Source organism: Oncorhynchus nerka, linkage group LG13 (genome assembly GCF_034236695.1).
Source record: "Oncorhynchus nerka isolate Pitt River linkage group LG13, Oner_Uvic_2.0, whole genome shotgun sequence".
Taxonomy (NCBI): Eukaryota; Metazoa; Chordata; class Actinopteri; order Salmoniformes; family Salmonidae; genus Oncorhynchus; species Oncorhynchus nerka.
In genome coordinates, this window is record NC_088408.1 from 6,022,265 (window position 1) to 6,039,067 (window position 16,803).

General features: G+C 41.1%; 1 long non-coding RNA gene across 3 annotated transcripts in view; it reads right to left on the bottom strand.

Annotated features, from left to right (window-relative positions):
- The window catches only part of LOC135574581 (uncharacterized), a 6,987-nt gene extending 6,014 nt beyond the window's left edge, over window positions 1–973 (bottom strand). For 2 of the 3 annotated variants that reach the window (XR_010465466.1, XR_010465465.1), the window contains exon 1: window positions 510–973. This is a non-coding gene — a long non-coding RNA (uncharacterized LOC135574581). Of the gene's footprint in view, window positions 1–91; window positions 195–509 lie in introns of those variants that run through there. The other variant, XR_010465467.1, reaches the window with a different exon arrangement.
- Window positions 974–16,803: the final 15,830 nt, after the last annotated feature.

Here is a 16,803-nt window from a genome sequence, read left to right on the forward strand (position 1 = left end):
CTAGAGAACACTCTGCTGTCCTACAGAACATTCCTCTCCTCGAGAACACTCTTCTGTCCTACAGAACATTCCTCTCCTCTGATCTCCTCACCTGACAGAGGCGTCATGTCCTGCTACTGCTCCAGAGTGCCGTTGTCCCAACGTCGTAAACAACAGATAGAGAGACATCACCTAACAACTGTTCCAACACCTGCTGCCAGCCCCCATCCCCTCCCCATCTCGCCCGTCCCCTCCCCCGTCTCGTCCCATCCCCCGATCCCACTCTCAGCTCAAATGGCACAGCAAATCAAGGCGATTTGATGATGAGAGGGCACAGAACATGTGACTCTCTCAAAGCTATTAATTATAAGTACTTTAGGTTTTTACATAGATTGTAAAAAAAAATGACTCTCCACATTACTTAAAGCAACTATCAGAAACATTTTACTTCACTCAGTAGCCTTTAACTTTTTATAAACTACAAGCAGAACTTCCAGAGAAATATTTCTTAAACTAAAAAAAATATTTACCTGAAAAGCTGAACGGTAACAGTTCCATTGAACCCACAGACCTCCTCTACCAGAATGTCTCCTCTGCTCTACCAGAATGTCTCCACCACACTTAGTGCCACCACGCCAAACTAAATCACCACAATCTGACACAGTCACCAAACCGCTCCTAGACCCTCAACTTCACTTAGAACACCCCGACCAGATCTAGATCCAATCCTCAACCTCTCTCTCTCTCCTCTCCCTCTCTCTCTCCTCTCTCTTCTTTCTCTCCTCTCTCTCTTCTTTCTCTCCTCTCCTCTCCTCTCCTCTCCTCTCCTCTCCTCTCCTCTCCTCCTCCCTCCTTCCTTCCTTCTACCCTGTGCTGCTGTCCTCTCCTGTTGTAGCAGTCCTCAACCTTTCCCTCTCACCCTCTGTGTCTCTCTCCTTCTCTCTTGTGCTGTTTTCTCCTCTCCTGTCCTATCCTCCTGTCGTACCATCCTGATCTGAACTGTGCCCAGATCAGACCTCCTCTCCCGGCCTTTTCTATCCCCAGGGTGTGTCCCCCCCTCCCCAGCCTCCGCCGCGGCCTGCCCCCTTCCCCTGCCCCAGCAGAGAGCAGCGGCCTGCCACCTGTCGGTGTCCCTCGGAAGCCTGGGCCTCGCCTGCACCTCCTGTCCAGCCCAATCAGAGCCTGACAGGGGGCAGCGAGCTTGTGAAATCACACCTCTCAGCTGTTCGCACTCAGCCCCAGATACCCTACACCCCCGCCCGCCAAACGTTACCTATCCTACACCCCCTCTTCTTTTACACCAATAGCGCCGTTTGATAAAAAATAAATGAGTAAGAACCTATGGTCGGGGTAGGACTGGACCCAGGAAACAACTGCTCTTGGCTTGGGGCATTTTTATTGGTTTGGGGGGGGAGTACATTCATGTTGAACACAACAGAACAGCAGTCACTGACACAGCTGAAGAAAAGCTAGGATTTCATCCCTCTTTGGTTCCTAGAGAGTCATACATGGATCGATCAAAGTAGCAGTTCGACTCTGAGGTCTGAGCACTTTGCCAGTTGCTGCCAAGTAGGTGTAAAAGTAGCCAATAGTATTTCAGTCTTTTAAATCCAATTGTGTTTAGGATATCTGTGGAGTTAGTGACTGATACTGTAGTGTCTGGGATATCTGTGGAGTTAATGACTGATACTGTAGTGTTTAGGATATCTGTGGAGTTAGTGACTGATACTGTAGTGTCTGGGATATCTGTGGAGTTAATGACTGATACTGTAGTGTCTGGGATATCTGTGGAGTTAGTGACTGATACTGTAGTGTTGAGGATATCTGTGGAGTTAATGACTGATACTGTAGTGTCTGGGATATCTGTGGAGTTAGTGACTGATACTGTAGTGTTTAGGATATCTGTGGAGTTAGTGACTGATACTGTAGTGTTGAGGATATCTGTGGAGCTAGTGACTGATACTGTAGTGTTGAGTATATCTGTGGAGTTAGTGACTGATACTGTAGTGTTTAGGATATCTGTGGAGTTAGTGACTGATACTGTAGTGTTTAGGATATCTGTGGAGTTAGTGACTGATACTGTAGTGTCTGGGATATCTGTGGAGTTAGTGACTGATACTGTAGTGTTTAGGATATCTGTGGAGTTAGTGACTGATACTGTAGTGTCTGGGATATCTGTGGAATTAGTGACTGATACTGTAGTGTTTAGGATATCTGTGGAGTTAGTGACTGATACTGTAGTGTTGAGGATATCTGTGGAGCTAGTGACTGATACTGTAGTGTTGAGTATATCTGTGGAGTTAGTGACTGATACTGTAGTGTCTGGGATATCTGTGGAGTTAGTGACTGATACTGTAGTGTCTGGGATATCTGTGGAGTTAGTGACTGATACTGTAGTGTTTAGGATATCTGTGGAGTTAGTGACTGATACTGTAGTGTCTGGGATATCTGTGGAATTAGTGACTGATACTGTAGTGTTTAGGATATCTGTGGAGTTAGTGACTGATACTGTAGTGTCTGGGATATCTGTGGAGTCTGAAGAATCTGCCGTGCGGGGGTTCGTAGGACTTTATCAAACCAGGCAATACATTCAATTGACCACAGCAGTAGTGTAAATATGAATTCGTTCTTAACTGACTTGCCAAGTAAAATAAAGGTTAAATAAAAATTAAAATACATGAAAATATTTTTAAAAACATCCCAGTTAGAAAAGTTTGAATTATGATGTAACATCTAACATGTAGATATGTGATCAACTATATATATCAGGAGCTTGAGAAATTATTAATAAATCAAATAAAATGATTATAGTGAAGAAACTCTGGGAACAAACATGATACAATATCTAACCTTAGAAGCTCTCCATAAACATGTCTCTATCTGTTACTAGAGGTCAGACATTAACCTCTCCATAAACATGTCTCTATCTATTACTAGAGGTCAGACATTAACCTCTCCAAACATGTCTTTATGAATAAACACTGAACAAAAATATGAATGCAACACGCAACAATTTCAATGATTTTACTGAGTTACAGTTCGTATATTGAAATCAGTCAATTGAAATGAATTCATTAGGTCCTAATCTATGGATTTCAAATGACTGGGCAGGGGAGCAGCCATAGGCCCACCCACTTGGGAGCCAGGCCCAGCCAATCAGAATGAGTTTTTCCCCTCAAAAGGGCTTTATTACAGACAGAAACACTCCTCAGTTTCATCAGCTTTCCAGGTGGCTGGTCTCATATGACGAAGAAGGTGAAGAAGACAGATGTGGGGGTCCTGGGTTGGCGTGGTTACATGTGGTCTGCGGTTGTGAGGCTGATTGGAAGTACTGCTAAATTCTCTAAAACGACGTTGGAGGCGGCTTATGGTAGAGAAATTAGCATTAAATTCTCTACCAACAGCTCTGGTGGATATTCCTGCAGTCAGCATGCCAATTGCATGCTCCCTCAAAACTTGAGAGATCTGTGGCAATGTGTTGTGTGACAAAACTGCACATTTTAGAATGGCATTTTATTGTCCCCAGCACAAGGTGCACCTGTGTAATGATCATGCTGTTTAATCAGCTTCTTGATATGCCACACGTGTCATGTGGATGGGTTATCTTGGCAAAGGAGAAATGTTCAGTAACAGGGATGTTAACAAATTTGTGCACAAAATTTGAGATAAATTACACCCCACTACCCCCCCGGACAATGAGGGTTGATGAGTGGTTCCGGGCCAGACCAAGGCTCCTGCTCTTGATGAGTGGTTCTGGGCCAGACCAAGGCTCCTGCGGTTGATGAGTGGTTCCGGGCCAGACCAAGGCTCCTGCGGTTGATGAGTGGTTCCGGGCCAGACCGAGGCTCCTGCGGTTGATGAGTGGTTCCGGGCCAGACCGAGGCTCCTGCTGTTGATGAGTGGTTCCGGGCCAGACCAAGGCTCCTGCTCTTGATGAGTGGTTCCGGGCCAGACCGAGGCTCCTGCGGTTGATGAGTGGTTCCGGGCCAGACCGAGGCTCCTGCTGTTGATGAGTGGTTCCGGGCCAGACCGAGGCTCCTGCGGTTGATGAGTGGTTCCGGGCCAGACCGAGGCTCCTGCTGTTGATGAGTGGTTCCGGGCCAGACCGAGGCTCCTGCGGTTGATGAGTGGTTCCGGGCCAGACCGAGGCTCCTGCTGTTGATGAGTGGTTCCGGGCCAGACCAAGGCTCCTGCGGTTGATGAGTGGTTCCGGGCCAGACCGAGGCTCCTGCAGTTGATGAGTGGTTCCGGGCCAGACCAATGCTCCTGCGGTTGATGAGTGGTTCCGGGCCAGACCAAGGCTCCTGAGGTTGATGAGTGGTTCTGGGCCAGACCAAGGCTCCTGAGGTTGATGAGTGGTTCCGGGCCAGATCAAGGCTCCTGAGGTTGATGAGTGGTTCCAGCATGCCGTCCATTGTCAAAAGGAACAGGCAGTCCACCACCGCAATGAGACCCCTGTGTTCCACCTTGGGGATTGCATCTGGCTCTCTACCAGGAACCTCCTACTCCACCTGCCCTGCAAGACACCGAACCCCCGGTTTGTGGGGCCGTTCAAAGTTCTCTGGAGGGTCAACGAGGTGACGTATCGGTTACAACTGCCCAGTCACTACCGTATCTCACCCTCGTTTCATGTCTCCCTTCTCAGGCCAGTGGTTCCTGGTCCCCTAGCTGATACTGTCCCCCACTACCCCCCCTGGACAACGAGGGCAGTCCGGCGTATGCTGTCAGATCTCTGCTGGACTCCCGGCTTCGTGGGGTTCGGCTCCAGTATCTGGTCTGGGAGGGGTATGGCCCTGAGGAACGGTGTTGGGTTCCGGTGGAGGAAATTCTGGATCCCAACATCATCCGTGATTTCGACCTTCGCCACCCTGATCGATCCGCTCCTCGTCCCCGGGGTCGTCCTCCTGGTAGGTGTTGTCCTGCGGCAGCAGCCGCGCATCAGAAGGGGGGGGGGTACTGTCACGTCTACTCCGGCTCCTCCCCTCCAGCGTGCGACGTCTCCGGAATACTAATCACTGGTCCTGGGAGTCATCATTCCGCACATCATCATTCCGCACATCATCATTCCGCACATCCGACACTCATCATTATTCGTACCTGGCACGCATCGTTATGATTCACACCTTCATTCCTCAATTGGTATTTGCACCTGTGTTCATACTACCTCACTTCTGTTACGCTGTCTTGTTTCATGTTTGTTGTTTTCATTAAACGTTTTAACCAACACCTTGCTTCTCGACTCACGGCGTCACCATTGCAATGCTAAATTGTCATAAATTCCTCTTCTCTCCCACATATTTCCATAAGGTCTCAGACTCCAAGTTTGGAAAAATGCTTAAACAAGACAGAAACAAATGAAAACACAGAATGGAACCATGTTCTATTTGAAATAGTTCATCTGTTGTCAATTTATATTCTGACTTGTAAAGTTAAATAGGGGGGAGAAGAAGACACATCCTGTTAATCTGAATTAGCTAGGCTACACAATATACCAATAATAGGCTACAGATTTGAGTCACTGCAATCAAAATAGTTTCCCCAATGTATCCTTCTATTAAATTACACATTGTTTTTACTATGTATGTTTGAGGAGATGATCTACTGTTATAGATGTTGGCAACTCATTAACATGTAGCCAGTAGGTTTCCACCATCTTTTAAGGTATATATTTTTTAACATGTTCAGTCAATGAATGATCGGTATAAAGATTAAAACATTCAACTTGGTGAGAGGCCACCTCCTCCAATGTTTCGCCAACCAAAATGTTTTACGGTTACCATTACACACCAGAGCGTTCACCAAACTTAGACTATCCCAGAGAAGTGGTAAGTGTGTTAGTATAATCTGGGAACGGGGTCATAGGTTAGGAGTGAGGATTGAAATTAAATTTGACCAGGGAATCAGGGTTTCAAAGGTAAATATGTAATGTGTCACTTAGTCATCTTGGTCATTACCATCATCGTTGATGTTCCTTGCCAATACTATTATTGAATTGCCCATTTCATCCCTACCCCCTAATGAACCATATGTCTCCAGGAATATCTAAGGCTTCATGCCATGTTCAGATCAGCCACAAGAGCTGGATGGCTTCAGCTGCAGTGGAGAACAGGCCAGAGCTGCGTGTGTGTGTGTGTGTGTGTGTGTGTGTGTGTGTGTGTGTGTGTGTGTGTGTGTGTGTGTGCGTGTGTGCGTGTGTGTGTGTGTGTGTGCGTGTGTGCGTGTGTGCGTGTGTGTGTGTGTGTGCGTGTGTGTGTGTGTGTGTGTGTGTGCGTGGGTGCGTGTGTGTGTGTGTGTGTGTGCGTGCGTGCGTGGACAGGGACTCTCAGCGTGTGTGTCTGTGTTTGTGTGTATATGCGTACCACAGCATACGTGCGTGTGTAGTCTGTGTGTGTACGTGTGTTTGGCTACATTTTCCTCTGTAGCAAGCACAAGCCTCTGCACTCAGCGGCTCCACTAAGGTCAACACCTGCGTTTTCTAAAAATGGTCCCCGTGGGCCGTTGGAACCGGGGGGCCTCATTCACAGAAAGCTACGGCTCTAAGAGGGGTGTGTATTGAGACCCAATGCTCACTCTATTTTAGAGGCATTCACCGTCCACAAATAGCCTCACATCTTTTTGTAGCCCTGGTGTGTCCCGAATGGCCCCCTATTCCGTTTAGTGCACTACTTTTGACCAGGACGCATAGGATTCTTGTCAATAAATAAATAAAGTATAGTAATACAGTATAGTAATACAGTAATAAAGTATAGTAATAGTGTAGTAATACAGTATAGTAATACAGTAATAAAGTATAGTAATACAGTGTAGTAATACAGTAATAAAGTATAGTAATAGTGTAGTAATACAGTATAGTAATACAGTGTAGTAATACAGTGTAGTAATACAGTATAGTAATACAGTGTAGTAATACAGTATAGTAATACAGTATAGTAATACAGTGTAGTAATACAGTATAGTAATACAGTATAGTAATACAGTGTAGTAATACAGTATAGTAATACAGTATAGTAATACAGTATAGTAATACAGTGTAGTAATACAGTATAGTAATAGTGTAGTAATACAGTATAGTAATACAGTGTAGTAATACAGTATAGTAATACAGTGTAGTAATACAGTATAGTAATACAGTGTAGTAATACAGTATAGTAATACAGTAATACAGTATAGTAATACAGTGTAGTAATACAGTATAGTAATACAGTATAGTAATACAGTATAGTAATACAGTGTAGTAATATAGTGTAGTAATACAGTATAGTAATACAGTATAGTAATACAGTGTAGTAATACAGTATAGTAATACAGTATAGTAATACAGTGTAGTAATATAGTGTAGTAATACAGTATAGTAATACAGTATAGTAATACAGTAATAAAGTATAGTAATACAATATAGTAATACAGTATAGTAATACAGTATAGTAATACAGTGTAGTAATACAGTAATAAAGTATAGTAATACAGTATAGTAATACAGTATAGTAATACAGTGTAGTAATACAGTAATAAAGTATAGTAATACAGTGTAGTAATACAGTATAGTAATACAGTATAGTAATACAGTAATAAAGTATAGTAATACAGTATAGTAATACAGTAATAAAGTATAGTAATACAGTGTAGTAATACAGTATAGTAATACAGTATAGTAATACAGTAATAAAGTATAGTAATACAGTATAGTAATACAGTATAGTAATACAGTAATACAGTATAGTAATACAGTATAGTAATACAGTATAGTAATACAGTAATAAAGTATAGTAATACAGTGTAATAATACAATATAGTAATACAGTGTAGTAATACAGTATAGTAATACAGTGTAGTAATACAGTATAGTAATACAGTATAGTAATACAGTATAGTAATACAGTGTAGTAATACAGTATAGTAATACAGTGTAGTAATACAGTGTAGTAATACAGTATAGTAATACAGTGTAGTAATACAGTATAGTAATACAGTGTAGTAATACAGTATAGTAATACAGTAATAAAGTATAGTAATACAGTGTAGTAATACAATATAGTAATACAGTGTAGTAATACAGTATAGTAATACAGTGTAGTAATACAGTATAGTAATACAGTATAGTAATACAGTATAGTAATACAGTGTAGTAATACAGTGTAGTAATACAGTATAGTAATACAGTAATAAAGTATAGTAATACAGTGTAGTAATACAGTATAGTAATACAGTAATAAAGTATAGTAATACAGTATAGTATTACAGTATAGTAATACAGTATAGTAATAGTGTAGTAATATAGTATAGTAATACAGTAATACAGTATAGTAATAGTGTAGTAATACAGTATAATAATACAGTATAGTAATAGTGTAGTAATACAGTATAGTAATACAGCAATACAGTATAGTAATAGTGTATTAATACAGTATAGTAATACAGTATAGTAATAGTGTAGTAATACAGTATAGTAATACAGTATAGTAATAGTGTAGTAATACAGTATAGTAATACAGTATAGTAATAGTGTAGTAATACAGTATAGTAATACAGTATAGTAATAGTGTAGTAATACAGTATAGTAATACAGTATAGTAATACAGTATAGTAATACTGTGTAGTAATACAGTATAGTAATAGTGTAGTAATACAGTAATAAAGTATAGTAATACAGTATAGTAATACAGTAATAAAGTATAGTAATACAGTATAGTAATACAGTGTAGTAATACAGTATAGTAATACAGTAATAAATTATAGTAATAGTATAGTAATACAGTATAGTAATACAGTATAGTAATACCGTAATAAAGTATAGTAATACAGTAATAAAGTGCAGTAATAGTATAGCAATACAGTATAGTAATACAGTAATAAAGTATAGTAATAGTATAGTAATACAGTATAGTAATACAGTATAGTAATACAGTAATAAAGTATAGTAATACAGTATAGTAATATAGTAATAAAGTATAGTAATAGTATAGCAATACAGTATAGTAATACAGTAATAAAGTATAGTAATACAGGATAGTAATACAGTATAGTAATACAGTAATAAAGTATAGTAATAGTGTAGTAATACAGTATAGTATTACAGTAATAAAGTATAGTAATACAGTATAGTAATACAGTAATAAAGTATAGTAATACAGTATAGTAATACAGTAATAAAGTATAGTAATAGTGTAGTAATACAGTGTAGTAATACAGTAATAAAGTATAGTAATACAGTATAGTAATAGTGTAGTAATACAGTAATAAAGTATAGTAATACAGTATAGTAATACAGTAATAAAGTATAGTAATACAGTATAGTAATACAGTATAGTAATACAGTATAGTATTACAGTAATACAGTATAGTAATACAGTATAGTAATACAGTAATAAAGTATAGTAATACAGTATAGTAATACAGTAATAAAGTATAGTAATACAGTAATAAAGTATAGTAATAGTGTCGTAATACAGTATAGTATTACAGTATAGTAATCAAAGGGCTTTAATTCCTGAGGTGGGAGAATATGTTTTCTTGAGGGTTTAATATGTACTTCATGTTTTGTTCAGAAAATGCATTTATTCTAGTAATAATTTGTTCAAATATTCTATTAATACCGCAGCCAAAGAATGCCCCAATTACAAATAATTAGCAAATTGACCGCAAGAAGCCCAAACGTGTGTAATATTTGACTAAAACATTATACTTTCAAACCTTGCTTACATGTGTATGTGATCACGTCTTTATATTATGCCTGGGAATACTTGGAGATGATTTACTGGTGTTTTCACAGTCTTTTACATCCCCCCAAAATAATTAAAATAAAAGTTGGGGAATCTTGCATTTAGGCTACAGAGTATCAGCAAAAATAAATGATTATAGTGGATGGAACTGCCCAGATAGCCTACTTTTTGAAGTGATTTTTTGGGGGGACAATCAGTTTTTTTTATTTTTTTATTTTTTATTTCACCTTTATTTAACCAGGTAGGCTAGTTGAGAACACCTTTATTTAACCAGGTAGGCTAGTTGAGAACACCTTTATTTAACCAGGTAGGCTAGTTGAGAACACCTTTATTTAACCAGGTAGGCTAGTTGAGAACACCTTTATTTAACCAGGTAGGCTAGTTGAGAACAAGTTCTCATTTGCAACTGCGACCTGGCCAAGATAAAGCATAGCAGTTGAACACATAGTCACACAATACCCATGTTACGTGAAACTGAGCGTGCGCAGACTGCAAAAACAACAGTAAATGGGATAAGATGTTGACGTGCCACAGTATCCCATCTTACAGCAGCCTATCACAAGCATCTTATCCGGCTTTCTCATAACCGGGATACAAGCTTTTTTCGGGTTATTGTAAACGAGATATGATGTAAACATCATTAAAAAATATATATAACTTTGAAAAGTAGGCTACCTGCGCAGTTCCATCCACTATAATAATTTATTTTGCTGATACTCTGTACTGGACCCTGTAGCCTAAATGCAAGATTCCCCAACTTTTATTTTCATTATTTTTTGGGGGGGATGTAAAAGACTGTGAAAACACCAGTAAATCATCTTATGCCTCAAATATAAAAAACAGAATACTTGAGTATACTGAATAATAACGGGGTATTGGTGTCCATGGTAACGAGGTCATTTGATTGATGTGACATTAATGCTAGCTGTTCTTCACTGAGCCACGCCAGTTGCCAGTTGCCAGTTGCCTGTTGCCCGTTGCTAGTTGCCCATTGCCAGTTGCCAGTTGCCCGTTGCCCGTTTCCCGTTGCCAGTTGCCAGTTGCCCGTTGCCCGAGCTGATCTGAGAACAGACATCAATATGAGCTGATCTGAGAACAGACATCAATATGAGCTGATCTGAGAACAGACATCAATATGAGCTGATCTGAGAACAGACATCAATATGAGCTGATCTGAGAACAGACATCAATATGAGCTGATCTGAGAACAGACATCAATAAGAGCTGATCTGAGAACAGACATCAATAAGAGCTGATCTGAGAACAGACATCAATATGAGCTGATCTGAGAACAGACATCAATATGAGCTGATCTAGGAACAGACATCAACAGACATCAATATGAGCTGATCTAGGAACAGACATCAACATACATCAACATCAGCTGATCTAGGAACAGACATCAATAAGAGCTGATCTGAGAACAGACATCAATATGAGCTGATCTGAGAACAGACATCAATAAGAGCTGATCTGAGAACAGACATCAATATGAGCTGATCTGAGAACAGACATCAATAAGAGCTGATCTGAGAACAGACATCAACAGACATCAATATGAGCTGATCTGAGAACAGACATCAATAAGAGCTGATCTGAGAACAGACATCAACAGACATCAATATGAGCTGATATAGGAACAGACATCAATATGAGCTGATATAGGAACAGACATCAATATGAGCTGATCTAGGAACAGACATCAATATGAGCTGATATAGGAACAAACATCAATATGAGCTGATCTAGGAACAGACATCAATATGAGCTGATCTAGGAACAGACATCAACAGACATCAATATGAGCTGATCTAGGAACAGACATCAACATACATCAACATCAGCTGATCTAGGAACAGACATCAATATGAGCTGATCTGAGAACAGACATCAATATGAGCTGATCTGAGAACAGACATCAATATGAGCTGATCTGAGAACAGACATCAATATGAGCTGATCTGAGAACAGACATCAACATGAGCTGATCTGAGAACAGACATCAATATGAGCTGATTTGAGAACAGACATCAATATGAGCTGATCTGAGAACAGACATCAACATACATCAACATCAGCTGATCTAGGAACAGACATCAATATGAGCTGATCTAGGAACAGACATCAACATACATCAACATCAGCTGATCTAGGAAGACAACTGGTATCTCTTCATGTCCATCAGTCAGTTGATTGACAGAATGGGAATCTTCTAAGCATTGATTCCCCTCCATGCCCTTCCAGAACTAATGTACCTAATGTAACTAATGTAACTAATGTACCTAATGTAACTAATGTACCTACTGTAACTAATGTAACTAATGTACCTAATGTACCTAATGTAACTAATGTACCCTTCAGATACATCCTGATCAGAAGAAAACATGCATCTTAATTGAGAATACAACACAGTGGCATACATTATTTAGAAACTACCTACCTATGAAGCTAATTATTACCAATGTATAAGCTACTTATAAACCCATGTCAAAATAGGGCCTTTTTTTGCAGGTGAAATAACCTACTTTGCCTCCATGCTCTGCGAATCCCAGATGGTATGATACTGACAGGAGGTAGACCTCTGACCTACACCAACCCCCCTTAGCCTCTCTCTTCACCCGATAGAACAACACATGATACAATGGGACGCGCGTTCCTGCTGTAGCTGGTGTCGGCAACCCTGTTGTAATGGACTGTTGCAACCCAAAATGTCCCCCTATTCCCTAAGTAGTATGTTATTTCTGCCCTATAGAACCTGGTCAGAAATAGTGCACTGTGTAGTGCATAGGGTCTCGTATGGGACTCAGCCATGGTCAGGACAGGGCAGGCGCCACCCCCCGAGTGATTCTTTGAACCTGTCAGATCCTGGCCAAACGGTTTTTCTTCCAATATGCTCTATTCGCGCAATACTGCCCTCGTGGAAGTCATTTGTGGTCAAAATGAGGGGTTAAAATTAGAGGTTAAAATGAGGGGTTAAAATGAGGGGTTAAATTGAGGGGTCAAAATGAGGGGTTAAAATGAGGGGTTAAAATGAGGGGTTAAAATGAGGGGTCAAAAGGAGGGGTCAAAATGAGGGGTTAAAATGAGGGGTTAAAATGAGGGGTTAAAATGAGGGGTCAAAGTGAGGGGTTAAAATGAGGGGTTAAAATGAGGGGTCAAAATGAGGGGTTAAAATGAGGGGTGTTGTACAAAAACAAACGCCCTCAACGATAACCACTCCAGAGTATCAAAGCCAATGACAACATTTTTCAAACGCGTCTTTATCCACCTGTGTTTTTTGGCCCAGCCCGTCAGTTTCTGGGACCAATCAGAACAGTTAGAATGTGTTTGCGTTCTAGAAATCATCGAAGAGGTACTCAGATCCTCATTGGGGGAGAAGAAACTAACGTAGCGTTTGGCTGGCGTTGCGTTTGGCTGGAGCAAGGAGTTTTGGGTAGCCAGGTAATGTCAGATATTTATAGAGGATGACTCTATTTGACATGCTTCATTGACAGGCTTCAAGCTGGCCAATCTATAGGAGAGGAAAGTGATCAGCATGAAAACCTGGCAGATCAATAGCAGAGAAAGTGATCAGCCTGAAAATCTGTAACATTACAGAGAAGTGATCAACCTCGTGCCATGTGACACACATCTCCTTCACATGACTCCCTGCTCTGCTTGCAGAATGCCAGCCGGTTGGTCGAGACACCCAAGCTCCTCTGAGGGTCAGTTTGCCAGACAGCTGCCCTAACCGTCCGTCCGTTCCACCAAAAGGAGCGACAACTGCAGGCAGGGCCTAGTAACAGCAGCAACGCCCAGGCCCAGATAGTCAACCAGGGGGGTTGGGGGATGGTGACGGCATGTGTGTGTGGACCTAGGAGGATCCGTGCCTCTCTGCCTGCCTGTAGACCAGCTGAGGATGTTTGATACCTGAGTCGGAGATAGAGAGAGAACAAAAATGATACAGGATCAGAGAGAGAGAACAAGATGATACAGGATCAGAGAGAGAGAACAAAGATGATACAGGATCAGAGAGAGAGAACAAGATGATACAGGATCAGAGAGAGAGAACAAAAATGATACAGGATCAGAGAGAGAGAACAAAAATGATACAGGATCAGAGAGAAAGAGAGAACAAGATGATACAGGATCAGAGAGAGAGAACAAGATGATACAGGATCAGAGAGAGAGAACAAAGATGATACAGGATCAGAGAGTGAGAACAAAGATGATACAGGATCAGAGAGAGAGAGAACAAGATGATACAGGATCAGAGAGGGAGAACAAGATGATACAGGATCAGAGAGAGAGAACAAAGATGATACAGGATCAGAGAAAGAACAAAGATGATACAGGACCAGAGAGAGAGAGAACAAGATGATACAGGATCAGAGAGAGAACAAAGATGATACAGGATCAGAGAGAGAGAGAACAAGATGATACAGGATCAGAGAGAGAGAACAAAGATGATACAGGATCAGATAGAGAGAACAAAGATGATATAGAATCAGAGAGAGAGAACAAAGATGATACAGGATCAGAGAGAGAGAGAACAAAGATGATACAGGATCAGAGAGAGAGAACAAAGATGATACAAGATCAGGGAGAGAGAGAGAACAAGATGATACAGGATCAGAGAGAGAGAACAAAGATGATACAAGATCAGGGAGAGAGAGAGAACAAGATGATACAGGATCAGAGAGAGAACAAAGATGATACAGGATCAGAGAGAGAGAACAAAGATGATACAAGATCAGGGAGAGAGAGAGAACAAGATGATACAGGATCAGAGAGAGAACAAAGATGATACAGGATCAGAGAGAGAATAAAGATGATACAGGATCAGAGAGAGAGAGAGAGAGAGAGAGAGAGAGAGAGATAACAAGATGATACAGGATCAGAGAGAGAGAGAACAAAGCTGATACAGGATCAGATGCCAACCAGACATGTTTTTAAGGCCGCTACACACTTCACGCAAACTACGCAAATGCAGTGATGGAGTGTCATTTTCACACGTAGTTCTGCGTATCCGTTTCTCCGTCGCTCCGTTAGCATGGAGTGTGCTGATTAGAGCTGTGTCTGTGGTTTTGAAACAGGCTTGTGTTCCGTCTCTCCACATTATGGTTGATGGGGCTACAATGGCTATCTGTCTCTCTGAGGCAGTCAGCCAGTGACGGAGTCAGCCAGCCAGCCAGTCAGCCTGTCAGCCAGTCAGTCAGTCAGCCAGTCAGCCAGTGAGTCAGTCAGCCAGTCAGTCAGTCAGCCAGTGAGTCAGTCAGCCAGTCAGTCAGTCAGCCAGTCAGCCAGTCAGTCAGTCAGTGAGGTAGTCAGTGAGGTAACCAGTCAGCCAGCCAGCCAGCCAGCCAGTCAGTCAGTCAGTTTCCCAGCATTGTGTTCATCTCTATTATATATTATGACCAATTATCAGTGATTTACTGTGAAGCCCTTAGTATTAATGGATGAGTAAGCATTTAGCTTCATGGAGTGGTGTGATGCGCTGTAGCATTTAGCTTTATAGAGTGATTGATTGGTCCTCTGTGATGTCATCACTGCATTCTCTACCAGAAAATTGGTTGGTCCTCTGTGATGTCATCACTGCATTCTCTACCAGAAAATTGGTTGGTCCTCTGTGATGTCATCACTGCATTCAATTCAATTCAATTCAAGGGCTTTATTGGCATGGGAAACATGTGTTAACATTGCCAAAGCAAGTGAGGTAGACAACATACAAAGTGAATATATAAAGTGAAAAACAACAAAAATTAACAGTAAACATTACACATACAGAAGTTTCAAAACAGTAAAGACATTACAAATGTCATATTATATATATATATACAATGTACAAATAGTTAAAGGACACAAGATAAAATGAATAAGCATAAATATGGGTTGTATTTACAATGGTGTTTGTTCTTCACTGGTTGCCCTTTTCTCGTGGCAACAGGTCACAAATCTTGCTGCTGTGATGGCATTCTCTACCAGAAAATTGGTTGGTCCTCTGTGATGTCATCACTGCATTCTCTACCAGAAAATTAGTTGGTCCTCTGTGATGTCAATGTAAGTTGATACATTGCTACGTTTTCATTTACAAAGGCCTTTTACAAAAAAGTCCCACTGTACCAAACATCATTACTAAACTTGAGACATACTAGTTACCACAACCGGTCTCAGGGATGGGTACCTCTAGTCTCTACTGAGTTACATAAATAAGCTTTTGGTTTCTTGCACGTTATTTGTGGAACAATCTTTAAAAAATTAAACAATTCTTACATTTGATGTTCTGGTGCCTCTAGGGCAATTCAGAAAGCTGATTGAGTGGTGTGATGCGCTGTGGTATTTAGCTTTATAGAATAAGTGTGATGTGCTGGAACACAAGCATTTAGTTCACCCCCCCTCTCCACCACCCTTTCCTCTCACCACACCCTTCTTTCCCTCCGCCCTCTTCTCCCTTCCCCTTTACTCCCTCCCCCTCTCTTTCTCCCCCTCTCTTTCTCCCTCCCCCTCTCTTTCTCCCCCTCTCTTCTCCCTCCCCCTCTCTCTCTCCCGTCCCCTCTCTTTCTCCCTCCCGCTCTGTTTCTCCCTCCCCCTCTATTTCTCTCTCCCCATCTTCTCCCTCCCCACTCTCTCTCTCCCGCCCTCTCCCTTCCCCTCTTCAGAAGAGGTAACAGCTGTGGTGTCACATGGCTGTGGCAGGTGGGACAAAATCTGTGGGCCACCAAACTCCCCTCCCCACCTCTACTTCCACTTTTATTTGTCTCTCAATTCAAATAAATTAAAAGGGCTTTATTGACATGGGAAACATATGTGTACATTGCCAAAGCAAAGGAAATGGACAATAAACAAAATTGACGTAAACAATCAAGCATGAACAGTAACCATCTACAGGAATAGAGACATTTCAAATGTCATATTATGGCTTTTGACAGTGTTGTAACGATGTGTACAAAAGGGAAAATAAATAAACATAAATATGGGTTGTATTTACAATGGTGTTTGTTCTTCACTGGTTGCCCTTTTCTTGTGCCAACAGGTCACAAGTCTTGCTGCTGTGATGGCACACTGTAGTTTTTTGTGGATCTGTGTAATCTGAGGGAAATATGTCTCTCTAATATGGTCATACATT